Source organism: Cherax quadricarinatus, chromosome 75 (genome assembly GCF_038502225.1).
Source record: "Cherax quadricarinatus isolate ZL_2023a chromosome 75, ASM3850222v1, whole genome shotgun sequence".
NCBI classification, from domain to species: domain Eukaryota; kingdom Metazoa; phylum Arthropoda; class Malacostraca; order Decapoda; family Parastacidae; genus Cherax; species Cherax quadricarinatus.
The window spans coordinates 5696316-5712178 of record NC_091366.1 but is presented as its reverse complement, the minus strand read 5'-3'; the positions used below and the strand labels follow the sequence as shown (position 1 = coordinate 5712178).

At 42.2% G+C, this 15863-nt stretch overlaps 1 protein-coding gene and 1 long non-coding RNA gene across 5 annotated transcripts in view; both read left to right on the top strand.

Moving 5' to 3' along the window:
- LOC128691850 (uncharacterized) overlaps positions 1–15863 on the top strand; it is a 406268-nt gene that overhangs the window by 212455 nt on the left and 177950 nt on the right. The gene's annotated exons all lie outside the window — the stretch shown is intronic.
- LOC128691896 (uncharacterized) overlaps positions 1–15863 on the top strand; it is a 51917-nt gene that overhangs the window by 35643 nt on the left and 411 nt on the right. For 2 of the 3 annotated variants that reach the window (XR_011394108.1, XR_011394109.1), the window contains exons 1-2: positions 7816–7932; positions 9972–10200. This is a non-coding gene — a long non-coding RNA (uncharacterized lncRNA). Of the gene's footprint in view, positions 1–7815; positions 7933–9971; positions 10201–15863 lie in introns of those variants that run through there. The other variant, XR_011394110.1, reaches the window with a different exon arrangement.

Here is a 15863-nt window from a genome sequence, read left to right as displayed (position 1 = left end):
GTGTGATGTTGTAGTGTGTGGTGTTGTAGTGTGTGATGTTGTAGTGTGTGATGTAGTGTGTGTTGTAGTGTGTGGTGCTGTAGTGTGTGGTGTTGTAGTGTGTGATGTTGTAGTGTGTGGTGTTGTAGTGTGTGGTGTTGTAGTGTGTGATGTTGTAGTGTGTGGTGTTGTAGTGTGTGATGTTGTAGTGTGTGGTGTTGTAGTGTGTGATGTTGTAGTGTGTGATGTAGTGTGTGTTGTAGTGTGTGGTGCTGTAGTGTGTGGTGTTGTAGTGTGTGATGTTGTAGTGTGTGGTGTTGTAGTGTGTGGTGTTGTAGTGTGTGATGTTATAGTGTGTGGTGTTGTAGTGTGTGGTGTTGTAGTGTGTGGTGTTGTAGTGTGTGGTGTTGTAGTGTGTGGTGTTGTAGTGTGTGGTGTTGTAGTGTGTGGTGTTGTAGTGTGTGGTGTTGTAGTGTGTGGTGCTGTAGTGTGTGGTGTTGTAGTGTGTAGTGTAGTGTGTGATGTTGTAGTGTGTGGTGTAGTGTGTGATGTTGTAGTGTGTGGTGTTGTAGTGTGTGGTGTAGTGTGTGATGTTGTAGTGTGTGGTGTAGTGTGTGATGTTGTAGTGTGTGGTGTTGTAGTGTGTGGTGTAGTGTGTGATGTTGTAGTGTGTGGTGTTGTAGTGTGTGGTGTTGTAGTGTGTGGTGTAGTGTGTGATGTAGTGTGTGTTGTAGTGTGTGGTGCTGTAGTGTGTGGTGTTGTAGTGTGTGATGTTGTAGTGTGTGGTGTTGTAGTGTGTGGTGTTGTAGTGTGTGATGTTATAGTGTGTGGTGTTGTAGTGTGTGGTGTTGTAGTGTGTGGTGTTGTAGTGTGTGGTGTTGTAGTGTGTGGTGTTGTAGTGTGTGGTGTTGTAGTGTGTGGTGTTGTAGTGTGTGGTGTTGTAGTGTGTGGTGCTGTAGTGTGTGGTGTTGTAGTGTGTAGTGTAGTGTGTGATGTTGTAGTGTGTGGTGTAGTGTGTGATGTTGTAGTGTGTGGTGTTGTAGTGTGTGGTGTAGTGTGTGATGTTGTAGTGTGTGGTGTAGTGTGTGATGTTGTAGTGTGTGGTGTTGTAGTGTGTGGTGTAGTGTGTGATGTTGTAGTGTGTGGTGTTGTAGTGTGTGGTGTTGTAGTGTGTGGTGTAGTGTGTGATGTTGTAGTACAGGAAAGACTGTGCTATAACTTAAATTGCCAGGCATACCATGTAAAGGGGACAAAAAGATACAAATCATCCAGGCCATGGGAAAACCTGGGTAGCCACAGCCACTTAAGAGGGAGAGGTTTTTTAGTGCCAGGAAGAAAAAAAAACTGGCAGGAAATGGCAGAAATCGTACACCAAATCCAGTCATTCCTGGAGTGGAACCACAGTCGATGGCCTCCACTCCAAACCAACAGATACAGATACTAATGCCGGAAAAAAAATCCCCCCCCAGTACCAACAATACCACCAGTCCGATAACATTCTTCTTTGCAAATATACAGGGTCTAAAGCCAGCAACAAACAACAAAATACCTTTCATCCGTGGAGTGCTTGCAGAGGCAAAGGCAATGTTCGCGGCTTTCACTGAGACCCACATAAAGGATCACTTGGACAACGAAATATGGATCCCAGGTTACAACCTATACAGATGTGACAGAGTGAACAGGAAAAAGGGGGGGGTTGGCCTGTACATTGCAGAGTCACTTGTTTGCACAGAACTGCTTAATGCCTCAAATGATGTAGTGGAAGTTTTAGCAGTAAAGGTCGAGAACCAAAACCTAGTCATTGTGGTAGTCTACAAGCCTCCGGATGCAACATCCCAGCAATTCCAGGAACAGCTGTTAAAAATTGACCTCTGTCTGGAAAATCTTCCAGCTCCTGCACCCAACATCTTGCTCCTGGGGGATTTCAACTTAAGGCACCTAAAATGGAGGAATATAGCAAATAATATTGTTGCAGTAATAACACCAGGAGGCAGCTCTGATGAAAACTCACACTCACACGAGCTTTTAAATCTCTGCACAAAATTCAATTTAAACCAGCAAATAATAGAGCCTACTAGACTGGAGAATACACTAGACCTCATCTTCACTAACAATGATGATCTGATAAGAAATGTCACCATATCAAAAACAATATACTCAGATCACAACATAATTGAGGTTCAGACATGTATGCGTGGAGCCCCAGACCGACAAAATGAGACTAGTCACGAGGGAGCATTCACCAAATTCAACTTCAATAACAAAAACATAAAGTGGGACCAAGTAAACCAAGTCCTAACCGATATAAGCTGGGAAGATACACTAAGCAACACAGACCTCAACTTATGCCTAGAACAGATTAACTCGGTGGCACTCGATGTATGCACAAGGCTTATTCCTCTAAGAAAAAGGAGGAGTAGATGTAAAATAGAAAGAGACAGGCGCTCCCTTTACAGGCGACGGAAAAGAATAACAGAGCGGCTAAAAGAGGTCAATATATCTGAAATGCGTAGGGAGACACTGGTCAGAGAAATAGCAAGCATCGAACTTAAGCTAAAAGAATACTTTAGGAGTCAGGAATCGCGGGAAGAACTAAAAGCCATAAATGAAATCGAAAGAAACCCAAAGTATTTCTTCTCCTATGCCAAATCAAAATCGAGAACAACGTCCAGTATTGGGCCCCTACTTAAACAAGAGGGGTCCTACACAGATGACAGCAAGGAAATGAGTGAGCTACTCAAGTCCCAATATGACTCAGTTTTTAGCAAGCCGCTAACCAGACTGAGAGTCGAAGATCAAAATGAATTTTTTATGAGAGAGCCACAAAATTTGATTAACACAAGCCTATCCGATGTTATCCTGACGGCAAATGACTTCGAACAGGCGATAAATGACATGCCCATGCACTCTGCCCCAGGGCCAGACTCATGAAACTCTGTGTTCATCAAGAACTGCAAGAAGCCCCTATCACGAGCCTTTTCCATCCTATGGAGAGGGACCATGGACACGGGGGTCGTCCCTCAGTTACTAAAAACAACAGACATAGCCCCACTCCACAAAGGGGGCAGTAAAGCAACAGCAAAGAACTACAGACCAATAGCACTAACATCCCATATCATAAAAATCTTTGAAAGGGTCCTAAGAAGCAAGATCACCACCCATCTAGAAACCCATCAGTTACACAACCCAGGGCAACATGGGTTTAGAACAGGTCGCTCCTGTCTGTCTCAACTATTGGATCACTACGACAAGGTCCTAAATGCACTAGAAGACAAAAAGAATGCAGATGTAATATATACAGACTTTGCAAAAGCCTTCGACAAGTGTGACCATGGCGTAATAGCGCACAAAATGCGTCGATGGATCTATAATTTCCTCACTAACAGAACACAGAGAGTAGTCGTCAACAGAGTAAAGTCCGAGGCAGCTACGGTGAAAAGCTCTGTTCCACAAGGCACAGTACTAGCTCCCATCTTGTTCCTCATCCTCATATCCGACATAGACAAGGATGTCAGCCACAGCACCGTGTCTTCCTTTGCAGATGACACCCGAATCTGCATGACAGTGTCTTCCATTGCAGACACTGCAAGGCTCCAGGCGGACATCAACCAAATCTTTCAGTGGGCTGCGGAAAACAATATGAAGTTCAACGATGAGAAATTTCAATTACTCACATATGGTAAACATGAGGAAATTAAATCTTCATCAGAGTACAAAACAAATTCTGGCCACAAAATAGAGCGAAACACCAACGTCAAAGACCTGGGAGTGATTATGTCGGAGGATCTCACCTTCAAGGACCATAACATTGTATCAATCGCATCTGCTAGAAAAATGACAGGATGGATAATGAGAACCTTCAAAACTAGGGAGGCCAAGCCCATGATGACACTCTTCAGGTCACTTGTTCTATCTAGGCTGGAATATTGCTGCACTCTAACAGCACCTTTCAAGGCAGGTGAAATTGCCGACCTAGAATATGTACAGAGAACTTTCACGGCGCGCATAACGGAGATAAAACACCTCAATTACTGGGAGCGCTTGAGGTTTCTAAACCTGTATTCCCTGGAACGCAGGAGGGAGAGATACATGATTATATACACCTGGAAAATCCTAGAGGGACTAGTACCGAACTTGCACACGAAAATCACTCACTACGAAAGCAAAAGACTTGGCAGACGATGCACCATCCCCCCAATGAAAAGCAGGGGTGTCACTAGCACGTTAAGAGACCATACAATAAGTGTCAGGGGCCCGAGACTGTTCAACTGCCTCCCAGCACACATAAGGGGGATTACCAACAGACCCCTGGCAGTCTTCAAGCTGGCACTGGACAAGCACCTAAAGTCAGTTCCAGATCAGCCGGGCTGTGGCTCGTACGTTGGTTTGCGTGCAGCCAGCAGGAACAGCCTGGTTGATCAGGGGCTGATCCACCAGGAGGTCTGGTCACAGACCGGGCCGCGGGGGCGTTGACCCCCGAAACTCTCTCCAGGTAAACTCCAGGTAGTGTGTGATGTTGTAGTGTGTGGTGTTGTAGTGTGTAGTGTAGTGTGTGATGTTGTAGTGTGTGATGTTGTAGTGTGTGGTGTTGTAGTGTGTGATGTTGTAGTGTGTGATGTTGTAGTGTGTGGTGTTGTAGTGTGTGGTGTTGTAGTGTGTGATGTTGTAGTGTGTGGTGTTGTAGTGTGTGATGTTGTAGTGTGTGATGTTGTAGTGTGTGATGTTGTAGTGTGTGGTGTTGTAGTGTGTGGTGTTGTAGTGTGTGGTGTTGTAGTGTGTGGTGTTGCAGTGTGTAGTGTAGTGTGTGATGTTGTAGTGTGTGATGTTGTAGTGTGTGGTGTTGTAGTGTGTGATGTTGTAGTGTGTGGTGTTGTAGTGTGTAGTGTAGTGTGTGATGTTGTAGTGTGTGGTGTTGTAGTGTGTGATGTTGTAGTGTGTGATGTTGTAGTGTGTGATGTTGTAGTGTGTGGTGTTGTAGTGTGTAGTATAGTGTGTGATGTTGTAGTGTGTGGTGTTGTAGTGTGTAGTGTAGTGTGTGATGTTGTAGTGTGTGATGTTGTAGTGTGTGATGTTGTAGTGTGTGATGTTGTAGTGTGTGGTGTTGTAGTGTGTGGTGTTGTGGTGTGTAGTGTAGTGTGTGATGTTGTAGTGCGTGGTGTTGTAGTGTGTGGTGTAGTGTGTGATGTTGTAGTGTGTGGTGTTGTAGTGTGTGGTGTAGTGTGTGATGTTGTAGTGTGTGGTGTAGTGTGTGTGATGTTGTAGTGTGTGGTGTAGTGTGTGTGATGTTGTAGTGTGTGGTGTAGTGTGTGTGATGTTGTAGTGTGTGGTGTTGTAGTGTGTGGTGTTGTAGTGTGTGATGTTGTAGTGTGTGGTGTTGTAGTGTTTTCTGTTGTAGTGTGTGATGTTGTAGTGTGTGATGTTGTAGTGTGTGATGTTGTAGTGTGTGGTGTAGTGTGTGTGGTATTGTAGTGTGTGGTGTTGTAGTGTGTGGTGTTGTAGTGTGTGGTGTTGTAGTGTGTGGTGTTGTAGTGTGTTCTGTTGTAGTGTGTGATGTTGTAGTGTGTGGTGTAGTGTGTGTGGTATTGTAGTGTGTGGTGTTGTAGTGTGTGGTGTTGTAGTGTGTGGTGTTGTAGTGTGTGATGTTGTAGTGTGTGGTGTAGTGTGTGTGGTATTGTAGTGTGTGGTGTTGTAGTGTGTGATGTTGTAGTGTGTGGTGTTGTAGTGTGTGGTGTTGTAGTGTGTGGTGTTGTAGTGTGTGGTGTTGTAGTGTGTGATGTTGTAGTGTGTGGTGTTGTAGTGTGTTCTGTTGTAGTGTGTGGTGTTGTAGTGTGTGATGTTGTAGTGTGTGGTGTAGTGTGTGTGGTGTTGTAGTGTGTGGTGTTGTAGTGTGTGGTGTTGTAGTGTGTGGTGTTGTAGTGTGTTCTGTTGTAGTGTGTGATGTTGTAGTGTGTGATGTTGTAGTGTGTGATGTTGTAGTGTGTGGTGTAGTGTGTGTGGTGTTGTAGTGTGTGGTGTTGTAGTGTGTGGTGTTGTAGTGTGTTCTGTTGTAGTGTGTTCTGTTGTAGTGTGTGGTGTTGTAGTGTGTGATGTTGTAGTGTGTGGTGTAGTGTGTGTGGTGTTGTAGTGTGTGGTGTTGTAGTGTGTGGTGTTGTAGTGTGTGATGTTGTAGTGTGTTCTGTTGTAGTGTGTGGTGTTGTAGTGTGTGATGTTGTAGTGTGTGGTGTAGTGTGTGTGGTGTTGTAGTGTGTGGTGTTGTAGTGTGTTCTGTTGTAGTGTGTGATGTTGTAGTGTGTGATGTTGTAGTGTGTGGTGTTGTAGTGTGTGATGTTGTAGTGTGTGATGTTGTAGTGTGTGATGTTGTAGTGTGTGATGTTGTAGTGTGTGATGTTGTAGTGTGTGATGTTGTAGCGTGTGATGTTGTAGTGTGTGATGTTGTAGTGTGTGATGTAGTGTGTGATGTTGTAGTGTGTGATGTTGTAGTGTGTGATGTAGTGTGTGATGTTGTAGTGTGTGATGTGTGCCACTGTGATGTAGTGAGTCACTGTTGTATTGTGGTCAGTTTTGTCAACACCTGTGGTTATTGATCTCATAAAATTACCATATATACATAACTTCAATGTTTGTCATTAATTTTCTCGTAATTTGAGGAGTCAGGCTTAATTGTCACCTAATTTTGGTTGCAGGGGTCGATTCATAGCTTCTGGCCCCGCCTCTTGACTGTTCTCAATTAGGTTCCCTCTCTCTCTCTCTCTCTCCTTGCTCCATGAGCTTTATCATACCTCATCTTAAAACTATGTATGGATCTTGCCTCTTCTACGTCACTTTCCAGACTATTCCACTTCCTGACAACTCTATGACTGAAGAAATACTTCCTAACATCCCTTTGACTCATCTGAATCTTCAATTTCCAGTTGTGACCCCTTGTTGCTGTGTCACAACTCTGGAACATCTTATCTCTGTCCACCTTGCCAATTCCTCTCCAGTATTTTATATGTCGTGATCATGTCCCACCTATCCCTCTTGTCTTCCAGTGTTCTCAGGTCGATTTCTCCTCTTAGGACACGCCCCTCAGCCCCGGGACTAGTCTTGTGTGTGTGTGTGTGTGTGTGTGTGTGTGTGTGTGTGTGTGTGTGTGTGTGCGTGTGTGTGTGTGTGTGTGTGTGTGTGTGTGTGTGTGTGTGTGTGTGTGTGTGTATGTGTGTGTGTGTGTGTGTACTCACCTATTTGTACTCACCTATTTGTGGTTGCAGGGGTCGAGTCTTAGCTCCTGGCCCCGCCTCTTCACCGGTTGCTACTGGGCCCTCTCTCTCCCCGCTCCATGAGCTTTATCAAACCTCGTCTTAAAACTGTGTATGGTTCCTGCCTCCACTACGTCATTTTCTAGGCTATTCCACTGCCTTACAACTCTATGACTGAAGAAATACTTCCTAATATCTCTCTGACTCATTTGTGTCTTCAACTTCCAATTGTGGCCTCTTGTTTCTGTGTCCCCTCCCTGGAACATCCTGTCTTTGTCCACCTTGTCTATTCCACGCAGTATTTTATATGTCGTTATCATGTCTCCCCTGACCCTCCTGTCCTCCAGTATCGTCAGTGTGTGTGTGTGTGTGTGTGTGTGTGTGTGTGTGTGTGTGTGTGTGTACTCACCTAGTTGAGGTTGCAGGGGTCGAGTCCTAGCTCCGTGCGTGTGTGTGCATGTATATTTCATGCCGAATAGGTGGTGGTGTAGTAGTGCCATCTAGTGGTGGTGTAGTAGTGCCATCTAGTGGTGGTAGTCAGAGTTAGTCAGATTATCAGTGATGGTGTTATGGTGAAGGTCAGGACAGTGACCAACCTCAAGGTTACTTAAGGGCAGTTGAGCTCTAGTGGTCGTACGGAAGGGGCGTGTTGCTCCTCCTCCAGCCGCCCCGCCGGCTTTACCGCTTCCTCATCCTTTTAATACACCTAAATAACGTAAGTATTGTCTGGTGACGTATTTGTCAGTACAACAGCAGAGTTGAGCTGCAGCTCCTGGTCCCCACCACCAGTTTGGTCACCAATTTATAAATATTTTAATCTTAATTTTCTAATGTCTTGGGGGGGGGGGGGATGATTGACCTTAGTGGAGAGGTTTTGATGCGAGGAACTAGAGCTGCTCCTCTTCCTCGGATCAAACAATAATTCTCACGTTACATAACCCATAATAGTGTATCCACTTCTGGGCTATTTTGTTCCATTATTGAAAAATAACTTAGTGAAGGTCTCTTGATCCAAGGAACTTGCGCCTTGTGATCGAGATATAGACTTTAATAACAAACAAATTGTTAGTTATTGTGTTTATATGAAAGAAATATTTATTAAAGAAAAAGATTACTGTTAAACATCAATGTTTATATCAGGCAGTAATGTTACTAGTTTATATTACACGGTAATGTTTATATCAGTAATGTTACTAGTTTATATTACACGGTAATGTTTATATCAGTAATGTTACTAGTTTATATTACACGGTAATGTTTATATCAGGCAGTAATGTTACTAGTTTATATTACACGGTAATGTTTATATCAGTAATGTTACTAGTTTATATTACACGGTAATGTTTATATCAGTAATGTTACTAGTTTATATTACATGGTAATGTTTATATCAGTAATGTTAGTTTATATTACACGGTAATGTTTATATCAGTAATGTTACTAGTTTATATTACACGGTAATGTTTATATCAGTAATGTTACTAGTTTATATTACATGGTAATGTTTATATCAGTAATGTTACTAGTTTATATTACACGGTAATGTTTATATCAGTAATGTTACTAGTTTATATTACATGGTAATGTTTATATCAGTAATGTTACTAGTTTATATTACACGGTAATGTTTATATCAGTAATGTTACTAGTTTATATTACATGGTAATGTTTATATCAGGCAGTAATGTTACTAGTTTATATTACATGGTAATGTTTATATCAGTAATGTACTAGTTTATATTACACGGTAATGTTTATATCAGTAATGTTACTAGTTTATATTACACGGTAATGTTTATATCAGTCAGTAATGTTACTAGTTTATATTACACGGTAATGTTTATATCAGTAATGTTACTAGTTTATATTACATGGTAATGTTTATATCAGTAATGTTACTAGTTTATATTACACGGTAATGTTTATATCAGTAATGTTACTAGTTTATATTACATGGTAATGTTTATATCAGTAATGTTACTAGTTTATATTACACGGTAATGTTTATATCAGTAATGTTACTAGTTTATATTACATGGTAATGTTTATATCAGTAATGTTACTAGTTTATATTACACGGTAATGTTTATATCAGTAATGTTACTAGTTTATATTACATGGTAATGTTTATATCAGTAATGTTACTAGTTTATATTACACGGTAATGTTTATATCAGTCAGTAATGTTACTAGTTTATATTACACGGTAATGTTTATATCAGTAATGTTACTAGTTTATATTACACGGTAATGTTTATATCAGTCAGTAATGTTAAAAGTTTATATTACACGGTAATGTTTATATCAGTCAGTAATGTTAGTTTATATTACACGGTAATGTTTATATCAGTAATGTTACTAGTTTATATTACATGGTAATGTTTATATCAGTAATGTTACTAGTTTATATTACACGGTAATGTTTATATCAGTCAGTAATGTTACTAGTTTATATTACATGGTAATGTTTATATCAGTAATGTTACTAGTTTATATTACACGGTAATGTTTATATCAGTAATGTTACTAGTTTATATTACACGGTAATGTTTATATCAGACAGTAATGTTACTAGTTTATATTACACGGTAATGTTTATATCAGGCAGTAATGTTACTAGTTTATATTACACGGTAATGTTTATATCAGTCAGTAATGTTACTAGTTTATATTACACGGTAATGTTTATATTAATGTTACTAGTTTATATTACACGGTAATGTTCATGGTTATAATGTGAATGTTTTGTTTCAGGTAACTGAGGAGTGCTGTGCCTGGCTGTGTCTGCTGCAACATTGATCAACACAGCAACATTGATCAACACAGCAACATTGATCAACACAGCAACATTGATCAACACAGCAACATTGATCAGTCTGAGGGGTGGAGACACTAGTAAATAATCTGACCCGTAACACTTAGTGTTATATGGAGATGCAGCAGCTGGAGACGTAGTCAAAGATGGGCGGGGCCCACTTATAAGGTATTTCCAGGTTATAAGTCCACTGAAGTTTGATTATTGAAGTTAATAATTGTATTAAGTAGGAAGGTGATGGGAAGAGTATAGGAAAGATTGTAAGTAATTGATATCAAGAGTAGCTTAGTGGGAAGTATTAGTTTATATCTCGACCAGAGATGAAATCTCTGGCCAGGAAATAATGAGGAATGTATTCTGTAGGTTACCTTGAATGGGGTGGAAATAAAAATTAGATAAATGGGTTGTAAAGCTTAGAATTGAAGATTGATCAGATTTTAGGAAGTTTTAGTTAATATCTTTATCAGGCAGTCTATACCCATCCTGCAAGATTGTAGGAAGCAGAGATGAAATGTGTAAGTGATGTATCGTGGCTCAGTTGGTAGTTGTATCAACTGAAGTACAGAGATTCGATCCCGGACACAAGTGGGCATGTTCCCTTATATCCATTGGCACTGTTCACATAAAGGAGGAACACTGCAGCAGGCTTACTGGTAGGGGTCGCATCCTGGGGGAGTAAATACCCAAAATATAGATGTCATAGTGACTTGATTGTGTAATTCTGTGTTAATCTACCGGGTTAATAATTATACTGAGATAGTTTAGTGTGGAGAGAGTAATGGTAGAGGTCTTGATGCCGGCTGTAAGAAAAGACTACTTAATCAGACATATCCATTATTAAGACATAAGAAAGGAGCACTGAAGCAGGCCTATTGACCCATGCTAGGCAGGTCCATCTCTCAACCACTCATTTGTCTAACCTATTTTTACAACTACACAGCCAGAGTTTTAGCTTCACATGGCGGGATAAATTTTCCTTAGGCAGAATATATTATAGCCGGAAAAATCGATAACGGTTACTCAGAAATGTGGAATTAACCACATCTTCCTATTTTCAGTAGTGTTGTAGAGGGCCTGGCCAAGTAAGTTTAGGCTTTGAAGTCCCTTGTGGGTTTAGCGCTCAACGACTCCAGAGTCTGTATTAGAGCGTCTTGGGGGGGGGGCATTTGTTTTAAAATTGGGTTATACACTATATATTTAGACTTTGTAGACCCCCTTGATCCTACCTAGAGTCCCTTGATCCTACCTAGACCCCTTTGATCCTACCTAGACCCCTTTGATCCTACCTAGACCCCCTTGATCCTACCTAGACCCCCTTGATCCTACATAGACCCCCTGATCTTACCCAGACCCACCTTGATCTTACCTATACGCCCTTGATCTTACCCAGACCCCCCTTGATCTTACCCAGACCACCCTTGATCCTACCTAGGCCCCCTTGATCCTACCTAGACCCCCTTGATCCTACCTAGACCCCCTGATCTTACCTATACCCCCTTGATCTTACCCAGACCACCCTTGATCTTAACTAGACCTCCTTGATCCTACCTAGACCTCCTTGATCCTACCTAGACCCCCCTGATCTTACCCAGACCCCCCTTGATCCTACCTAGACCCCCTGATCTTACCTAGACCCCCTTGATCCTACCTAGACCCCTGATCTTACCCAGACCCACCTTGATCTTACCTATACGCCCTTGATCTTACCCAGACCCCCCTTGATCTTACCCAGACCCTCCTTGATCCTACATAGACCCCCTGATTTTATCCAGACCCCCCTTGATTTTACCTAGACCCCCTTGATCCTACCTAGACCCCCTTGATCCTACCTAGACCCCCTGATATTACCCAGACCCCCCTTGATCTTACCTAGACCCCCTTGATCTTACGTAGACTCCCTTGATCCTACCTAGACCCCCTTTATCTTACCTAGACCCCTTTGATCTTACCCAGACCCTCGTGATCTTACCTAGACCCCCTTGATCCTACCTAGACCCAACTTGATCTCACCTAGACCCCCTTGATCTTACCTAGACCCCCCTTGATCTTACCTAGACCCCCCGTGATCTTACCTAGACCCCCCTTGAGCTTACCTAGACCCTCCTTGATCTTAGCTAGACCCTCCGTGATCTTACCTAGACCCCCCTTGATCTTACCTAGACCCTCCTTGATCTTACCTAGACCCTTTTGATCTTACCTAGACCCCCTTGATCTTAGACCCTCCTTGATCTTACCTAGACCCCCCTTGATCTTACCTAGACCCCCCTTGATCTTACCTAGACCCTCCTTGATCTTAGCTAGACCCTCCGTGATCTTACCTAGACCCTCCTTGATCTTAGCTAGACCCCCTTGATCTTACCTAGACCCCCCTTGCTCTTACCCAGACCCTCCTTGATCTTACCTAGACCCTCCTTGATCTTACCTAGACCCTCCTTGATCTTACCTAGACCCCCTTGATCTTACCTAGACCCTCCTTGATCTTACCTAGACCCTCCTTGATCTTAGCTAGACCCCCCTTGATCTTACCTAGACCCTCCTTGATCTTAGCTAGACCCCCCTTGATCTTACCTAGACCCTCCTTGATCTTAGCTAGACCCTCCGTGATCTTACCTAGACCCCCCTTGATCTTACCTAGACCCTCCTTGATCTTAGCTAGACCCCCCTTGATCTTACCTAGACCCTCCTTGATCTTACCTAGACCCTCCTTGATCTTAGCTAGACCCTCCGTGATCTTACCTAGACCCCCCTTGATCTTACCTAGACCCTCCTTGATCTTACCTAGACCCTCCTTGATCTTACCTAGACCCTCCTTGATCTTACCTAGACCCCCCTTGATCTTACCTAGACCCTCCTTGATCTTACCTAGACCCTCCTTGATCTTAGACCCTCCGTGATCTTACCTAGACCCCCCCTTGATCTTACCTAGACCCCCCTTGATCTTACCTAGACCCCCCTTGATCTTACCTAGACCCTCCTTGATCTTAGCTAGACCCTCCGTGATCTTAGCTAGACCCTCCTTGATCTTACCTAGACCCCCCTTGCTCTTACCCAGACCCTCCTTGATCTTACCTTTACCTCTCTTCATTTCCCCTTGCGCCGCCGCTGCTCTGTAAATTACTGAGACCTGGAGTATACTGCAAAGTTGTGGTGTACATATATAACATTTTGTAGGTCTACAATTTAGTTTCTATCAAAATAGCTTACAGAATTAGGTGGTGTTAAGTAGGATAGGTAAGGTATATAACTGGAGCATCTGCTATATGCATTATGAATGCATATAGCAGGGGAGAGTAATCTCCCCTGAAGACATAGATTACGTAGAACTGTTGGCCTGGGAACCCACCAACGACCTTCAGTAGCTGTCTGCAATCTGTTATTGCACGTGGTTTCCGTGGGGATGTTGGTGGGTTCCGGGCTTTGGGTAGTGGTTGTGGTGGGTGTTCTACGTATTTTATGTCTTTGGCAAGTCTAGTGTTGCTTTGTTCACCAAGTTCACAAAACTGACACTTGGGGAGGAAACTTTAGACGTTTCGGTATAACCTGGGTTGTTTTGAGACTTTTTTCGACTGTACCTGACCTTAGTTTTGATATCTTTTTACTGGACCCGATTTATCTAACTTATTATGTTTTGACATAAATGGTGTACAATACTAGGTTGGTTTCTAGAAGACGTTGTGACAGGTATCATTATTCATGAAATGTTTCGTTTGGGGGTAGACTTTATTTGTCGACTACAAAGGTGACAGCAGTCTTGGAGACTAAATTGGAGAGTTAATTTTGAGCTCTACCCTCTAAACTTGATAAAAGATGGTCAGTCTCTTAGCCAGACTTTTTATTTACTTCTAATTTCTTACCTAACACTGGGAAATAGGAACATGGGAGTATTTTTCATGTCTGTTGTAAGTTCCTGTTGAACTTTGTTATTAAAGGATAACTTGTCGCAGTTTCCCCACTGTTTTTTGTACTGACACTATTTCAGCTACGAATATTGTTACTATTAATGTTCCTAGTACCTCCACTACTACCAGTACTTACTGCTAGACTGACTACCAGCACTTCTATTATTGCCAGTACTATTACTACCACTATCAGCATTATCACTACCACCATTGGTATTAATACAAATCTTACCAGTACTATCTATACTACTGTTGTTATTACTACTGCTTTTACTGCTACTGTCTGTACCACTACTACTGTTTTTTGAAACTTGGTCGCCTGACGTCCTTTGTAATTTCACCCCCCTCCCCATTCCATGGTTTTTGCGACCTGTCTTGAGGTCTATTATACTTTTTGACCCTTGGTCTGACTTGATCGTCTCGAATTACTTCTTCTCCTTGTTGGTTTCCGTAAGTGCAAGTAGTTTTATATATTTAGGTAGTTTAGAATATAACTGGATAATCTGCTATATGCATTATGAATGCATATAGCAGGGGAGAGTAATCTCCCCTGAAGGCATAGATTACGTAGAACTGTTGGCCTGGGAACCCACCAACGACCTTCAGTAGCTGTGTGCAATCTGTTATTGCACGTGGTTTCCGTGGGGATGTTGGTGGGTTTCGGGCTTTGGGTAGTGGTTGTGGTGGGTGTTCTACGTTTTTTATGCCTTTGGCCAAGCTGTGCAGAGTTAAATATTGATTTATTGAGTTTACACACTTTCATCATTTCGGAAAATCTAAGAAGCGTTCAGGTTCCTATGAATATAAAGTATTAGCGTTCAGAATTTCAGTTGGTTTGATAGTTTGTGTAACACTTCTGGCAGCAGTACGTTAATAAAGAAAATGCAAACTTCACTTCAGATCAGTGTTAGTGAATCCTTTCTGCCCACTAACATCTGATGAGCATAGTTACGGGGTGGTTTAGATTGGTATTAGTGGGAATAGGATTACTAACCCTGCTGGGTTAGAAACCCAGAAAAATAGAGAAAGTGGGGCTTGAATGTAGTGGTCTTCAGGTTGTGCCTAGGATGCCAGCCATGGCTGGCAGGTAAGGTAGGTTATGAATTCAGGCTAGCATATTAGTGTGTTAGGAAATTGGTATACGGCAGACCTGCAACTGGTTAGATAACCCATAGTGTTGATTGTTAGCTTAGTGTGCTATGAGGGACTTGGAAGTGTAGGGGAAATGCAATGTTGTCTTAATGATCCTAACTACCTTCCTGTTAAATTTGAAGGGCATCCAAGGTGTCTGTACTAGTGAAGATACCTTGATACAAGCAGTTGCAAGTACCCTCCCCTTCCTTGGATCAAACCTGATAGCTTGGGGAATGTTATACACTGCCAAACACCTATGGGAAACCTTTATTTGGGTAATGTGCAAGTATGTAAAAGTTTGAATGGGGGAGCGGTAAACACTCGGGGGATAGGTCGATAATTGACTTTTATGTTTGGAATTAGGATAATTTTTTTTTTTTCTCCAGTTAAATATAGACCCCAAAGAGATATTAGGAGTAGGTTTGGCTAGGTTGTAATATATGTTACGGAGTTTACCCTCCAACTTGTTTAATTGCAGCAGAATCCTGACAAAACACTGGAGACAAAATGTGATCATCGTAATAGCGTGTTAGAAGACTTGTGCACGCGGAAGTGTTTGCAGTGAAAATAGTGTTGTACAAGACTCCACTGCCCAGTGTCGCAACACGTATACAATTTAGTGAAAATTTTAATTCCTCAAACTACTAATAATGGCAGTATTGAGGCTGTCCGCCTCATTACAACTATTGTTAGTAGGGTTGGGGTAGGTATATTTTTTTTTTTTTCCCGAGCTTAGAGCTCCCGAATTGTGTGAATGTTGTCCTCCTGCTGACAAATACAGCAGTTGAGGCTTGTCTG